Source organism: Dipodomys ordii, unplaced genomic scaffold (assembly GCF_000151885.1).
Source record: "Dipodomys ordii isolate 6190 unplaced genomic scaffold, Dord_2.0 Scaffold63, whole genome shotgun sequence".
In the NCBI taxonomy this organism is placed as follows: Eukaryota; Metazoa; Chordata; class Mammalia; order Rodentia; family Heteromyidae; genus Dipodomys; species Dipodomys ordii.
In genome coordinates this window covers 4,133,344-4,139,931 of record NW_012267279.1, presented here as the reverse complement: position 1 = coordinate 4,139,931, position 6,588 = coordinate 4,133,344, and positions in this window count along the sequence as shown.

Genomic DNA, 6,588 nt, shown 5'->3' with positions numbered 1-6,588 from the left:
AATGAGCTTGGTGAGAGAAGAGGATGGGTAGACTTTCTGCGTTTGGACAGGATGTGTATTTTTTTTCAGATCTAGTGCTGATTTTAATCTGCAGTGTTTTTCATTTTCAGTGTTCTAATAGAAGCTCATAAAACAGTCACAGGCTCACCAAAAAGCCTATTATAATTATGATGAAATGCTAAATTAGAGCTTCATCCAGGAATCAGAGATGTGGGAAGTGCACACATCTTTCAGTTCCCTTTATCAGTGTTAAGCCTGCATTTAGTCAGTGTGGTCTGGTGGCTTAGATTTGTAATCTTAGGTACTCAGAAGACTGAGACCTGGAGGATTGTGCTTTGAAGCCAGCCTAAGCAGAAAAGTCTGAGAGACTCCATCACCCATTAATCAGCAAAATGTGAGATTGGAGGTATGGCTCAAGTGGTAGAATACAAGCCTAGCAAGTATGAAGCAGAGTTCGAACCCCTCTACCAGTAAAACAACAATAATAACAACAACAATGCCATAAGTTGTATTCCTAAAATCAGGATTTGGTCTTGCCTTTCCAACTTCACCTGGTGCCTTACTCTCCCTTGCTCACCACACTCCAGCCAAATTTGGTTTTCCTGTGTTCTTCCAGCATTGAGCACCCTCTCTCCTCAGAGGTTGACATTCTCTTCCTGGGCACTTTTTGTGCCCATCCTGTGACTAGGTACTCAGAGCCTAGTTGTTTGCCTTTCACTTTATTTCCTCAAGCCACAGCTTCCCTTCTGGCTTTTTGGTGGTTAATTGAGATAAAAGTCTCCTGGAATTTCCTCCTGGCTTCAAACCTTGATTCTCAGATCTCAGCATCCTGAGTGCTAGAATTACAGTTATAAGTTACCAGTATCTGGCTGGTTTTCATCCTTAAATTCTTAGCTCAAATATCACTACCCTAGTGGAGGGCCCAGCCAGGTCTCTTTCCTGTCTTGTTATCTGCTCAGTATACATGTCCATTCCAGTCATCTTGTGTCTGACATGGTTTGTGGCCTTTTCCTCCAGAAAGTTAGACCTTCCAGAGCAGGGAAGCTTTGAGAACTGGGCTCAAAGATCTGTTTAAACAAATGAGTGAGCTTGCCGGGCGCTGGTGGCTCACGCCTGTAATCCTAGCTACTCAGGAGGCTGAGATCTGAGGATCGCAGTTCAAAGCCAGCCCGGGCAGGAGAGACCGTGAGACTCCTATCTCCAATAAACCACCAGAAAACCGGAAGTGGCGCTGTAGCTCAAGTGGTAGAGTGCTCGCCTTGAGCTGAAGAAGCTGAGGGACAGCGCCCAGGCCCAGAGTTCAAGCCCCACGACCGACAAACAAACAAAAAAAACAAATGAGTGAGCAAACAAGTGGGCAAATTATACATCGCTAAAGGTCTGCAGATGAAATACCACCTCAGAGCTAGAGGACTCCAGGGTCCCAAGGCTGTGGTCCCATCTGCAAATAATTCTCCTGGGGCTGACTCTGTGTGAGGAACCCTTTCCACGCTGAGAAGGTGAATCCCAGCCTAGCCTATGGGTTCTCCCTAATTCCATGTTAGACATTAGCGGAAGTCATTGAACCTGAACTTAAAATGTCAGAACCTGCCCTTGTCAGCAATGAAAACGTGGAATTTGTAAGGTCACACATAGGGAAGATAATAGTGTGGCGGGGGGAGGGGGGATCCCAAATCCTAAACCTAGATAGAGTGCAGCTGTATTAGTGCTCCTGCTCTTGATTGGCTACACCTCAGGCTCTTGAGCCTGATAGGGAACCTGAATGTTTCTCTAAGAATGAGCAATGAAACTGGGTGCCAGTGGCTCACACCTGTAATCCTAGTTACTCAGGAGGCTGAGATCTTAGGATCATGTTCAAAGCCAGCCCGGGCAGGAAAGTCCAAGAGACTCTTACCTCCACCAGAAAACCAGAAGTAGCACTGCAGCTCAAGTGGTAGAGCACTGGCTTTGAGTCGAAGAGCTTGGAGCCCTTGCATTGTGTTCACTATGTGCCAGGTGCTTCTTTAAACACTTGACAAATACCACCATAGATGTTTCTGGACACAGCAGAGGAGACAGAGTTTGGTTATGAGGTAGGAATAACATGTAGAGAAGAAGGCCAAGAAAGCAGGAAGAAAGAAAGCTGTAGTGCAGGCTAAATAGGCCTCAGCCAACCTGGCAGGAGATGGAGGCCAGTGTTGCCTATCAGCTTGTGCTTCAGGCACAACACTGCTCCACCTTTCCACCTCACTCGGTCACCAAGTGTGGGCTCCCCAGGAAGCCCCTAGACTTGGGCAAGGTTGCTCTCTGCATCTGGGACAGCCTGCAGTTGCTGAGAGCTGGAGAAGTTTGCTGAACATGCTTGGTGCACCTGAGCACCAAGCAGGATTGGGGCAGTGAATCTCTTCATAAATTAGCTTTCATCCTATAGCAGTCCCATGAGAAAGTCTTTTATTATTCTCATTTGACATCTGAGGAAACAGGGTGCCGGGAAGTTGGCTCAGTGGTAGAGTGCTTGCCTTGCAAGTATGAGGCTCTGGGCTCGATTCCTGAGCACCACAGAAGCAAAAAAAGCTGAAAGTGGTGTATGGTTCAAGTGGTAGAGTGCTAGCCTTGAGCTGAAGAGTTGAGGGACAGCGCCCAGGCCCAGAGTTCAGGCCCCATGACTGGCAAAAAAAAAAAAAAAAGATGAGGAAACTGAGGTATGGAGAAATTAGATAGTGCTCCAAATCCAGTCATGTAGCACTACTGAGATTTGACCCAGGTTGTGTGGGTCAGCTATGCTGTATTATTGCTGTATAGAAAGAACTGAGAACAGCCTATTAATTAATAATAAAAATAACAATATTGGCTCTACACCTTAACATTGTAAAGCTCAATCATGTTAGTGTTTTTAGGTTTTTTAAGTCTTTTGTAAGATTGTGTGTGTGTGTGTGTGTGTGTGTGTGTGTGTGTGTGTGTGTGTTTACCTAGTCTGGTGCACATTAAAGGTGCTAATTTGGAGTTACTGTATCTACTGCAGTCAACTACAAAATCATGCCTATGCAAATCTCAGAATCAGAGTTAGAATCCTAAGTGAGGAAAACTGGGCTGAAATCCTAAGACAAGATGGGTATTGAGGTTCTTATGTTAGTCTGGGTAGAAAGCAGCTCCTCTTTGGAATTCAAGGTGACAGACTAAGTAGGTAGAAGAAAGGCTATAAAATGCTGGATGAACCTAGCCACATCTGTGCTCTGCTAGTCACAGGTGGGAAGTGTTAGGAAAGGGCATAAGGAAAAGTGGGTTCCATGCTGAGAAAGAGTGCAGAGGGGGAGTTATGGGGGGAGGGATGCCTAAGACACTGGGAAGGACCCAGAGGGCTGAGGAGGAGGAGAAAAATGGTGTCCAAGTTGCTCCTCAGAGTGAATAGAGGTATGTGGACTTGGAAGGAAGGAAAGAGGGAATCCAGTGGCAGTACAATATGTTTCTTCATTATCCTGTTTGGAATTATAGATTCCCATAATCTTTTAAGATAGTTAAAAATCACTTCCTACAATGTGGAATTAGATTTTTTTATGCTAAACACAGGGCTTAAGAAAGGAAGAAATCCAAGGATGACAAGTTATGTTTGGACAATGTAGAATCCACATTTCCCTCTAATTTATCCTTTATTTCTGTCTTGAAGAGTTCATGTAATACAAGTCCTTATCCTTAAGCTTTTTAGCTCCTGCGGGATTAACTGGTTTCATATTCATTTTCTGGAGTTTGGTGAAATCCCCTGTGAACGCAATGGAGAAATTCTGTTTCAATCTGTTGCTACTTTTATTTGTATATAAAACATGAACTAAAAGTCTAGAACAAAACCTTGGTAGTAAGTGCTCTTTACAAAAATAGTCAGTGAGGATAAAGTTCAGCACAATGACATATAAACAGGCCGAATGTGTCTCCAAGCCAGGGGATTAAAGGATTCAACTTGGGATCTGAATGAAGGTTATTCTGGCTACTGAACTGATTATGTCACCACCGTTGACCCTCTGTTCACAGGTTCTTTCCCTGTGACATATTCTTTCATATTCTCTTATGGATATTGTAACATGATTTATTCATTTGTCCTTTTCACAACACATAAAGCCATTTTAGAAACTTGGCCTATAGCCCAAAGCATAACAATACTCTAAATAATTCACAAAGCAAAAACAAGTACAGAAGTGTTTTAAAAAGTAATGTGCAGAAAGTACAGGAAAACTCATGAGCCAAGTATAGGTTTTGCTTAGGATAAATCCTTAAACTCATTAATTACCCTAAACCAATTGGGAGAATGGGAAGAGATACAGTGAATCTCGAGTACTGTATATTCCTAGTACTATCTGATTGAATTGCAGCATGGCTTCAGGGAAATACCAGTGTTTCTTAGAGTAGATAGTTTGTACTTTGTATGGGGACAAATAACTTCTTGACCTCTTGTATTTCATTGATGATTATGGTCCCCAAATCCAATAGACCGGAATGTAGATAAAGGAAAAACTGTGCAAGGTTCTTTTTTTTTTTTAGGTCCAGTCGTGGGGCCTGAACTCTGGGCCTGGGCGCTGTCCCTCAGCTCTTCAGCTCAAGGCTAGTGCTCTACCACTTGGGCCACAGCGCCACTTCTGGCTTTTTTTCTTTTTGCTTATGTGGTGCTGGGGAATCGAACCCAGGGCCTCAGGCATGCAAGGCAAGCGCTCTACCACTGAGCCACCTTCCCAGCCCTGTGCAAGGTTCTTTAGCTGCAGGGATTTCAGAGATGGTGTTCCCTTTCAATATTTTAATGAGTTGGATTTGCCTTTCTGCAGTGACTTTTTAGCTAGGTATGGCTGTGAACTCAGTGAAAATAAGACCTATTTTAGCAAACATACATAAAACAACCCAGCTATAGCCAAACTTTGAGGTACTTATATTTAATCTTTGCATACTGTTTTCAGAAGGTACCTTTGCTTACAGGATACATGACTTCCAAGAACTGGTTAGAATGATTTATTTACTCACCAACAGAATTGAGATGAGCCTTGTGAAAATCAAAATATTTGACCATTTAGAGGTGAAATTTCTAGCATTGGGTATGGACATTTCATAGTTTTATAGCTATAGCTAGTTTCTGCCAGCATGACTAAACTAAAAACATTTTCTATTGCCATTTATGATGCACTTTCATTCAGCTAAAACAACTTAGGAAAAATTCCTTTACCCCTTCTAAAACGCAAAGACAAAATATACTAGCCAGCTCATCAAAAGCCAGTTTTTAAAAGATATTTGGTCATGTTTAATATATATATATATATTTATGTATATAGATATATATGTCGTCTATCTATCTATCTGTCTGTCTGTCTGTCTATGAACTCCTATCCTGTGTCTCTCTTCTATGATGCAGGCTTCACCCCAATTATTCAGCCTGACATTGTTCTAGCATTAACTGTATAGTTCTTTCATGAACTGACATTCAAGCCACACAAAGACAGCAAACAAGGTCAATGAGGGCTGAAAGGGGGAGTGTGACCAATAAAACCAAGAGGTACTTATGATCGAACACGATTAAGAAGTGCTTTTGAGTCACCCAGAGCAGGATGCCAGCTCAATGTTCAATTCTCTTGCCTTTGCTGTCACTCTATACAAGTGGGAAATCTCAAAAGCCTTGCACAAAACTGTAACAAAGCTCTTTCGAAAATAATCAAATGATTGTATCTTTATTATTTCCCTTGTAACTTCACCAAAGGACTTATTCACTGGACAAGTTATTTGGCATGAACATTTCTTTGGTCCGCCTCATTGGGTAGCTTATGTGCCAAGCTTGCAAGGTTCTTAAATTCAAGTCATTTAGTACTACATGCTGGACTCTTTGCAACAGTTTCCATTTGTGTGTGTGTGTGTGTGTGTGTGTGTGTGTGTGTGTGTGTGTGTGTGTTTTGGGGGGAACCTCTAGAAACAAATCATCAAGGCTAAATGGAGGGGGCAATCCTTTCCCCTTTCAGTCTGTGTCTAACTGCATGAAGGAGTGGAACTCACTAAATTATACTCGTCTCTCAAACACCTTCAATCTTTTTGCCTCTAGGTAGAGCAGTTTTTCCAGATCAGTGGTTTTAGCCTTTATGACAACTACCATTTTCAGAACACCATGCTTTATAATTTATATGCTGAAAGTTGGCTTTAAATGCTCAACAACTAGATAATCCCAGGAATGTCAGATAATCCTTGGGTGAGCAATTTGCTAAATTCTATATAGAGATGAAACTGCCAAAGATATGATAGGTATGTATATGCATTACAATGCAGGCAGGCAACCAGAGCATGGATATCATTTAGATGGTTGATGTGGGGTTACATACATATAGAAAACACAAGTGTTTTCCTGCTAGGGTAGGTAGTTTCACAACTCTTTCAGGTGATAGGACCATTTAGAGATAGGACCAGTTATGGGATGAGTTACAATTTGTTCCCTCAAAAAAGTTCTGTGCTGGGTGCCAGTGTCTCACGCCTGTAATCCTAGCTACCCAGGAGGCTGAGATCTGAGGATCATGGTTCAAAGCCAGCAAGGGAGACTTATCTCCAATAAACCACCCGAAAACCAGAATTGGCCCTGTAGCTCAAGTGGTAGAG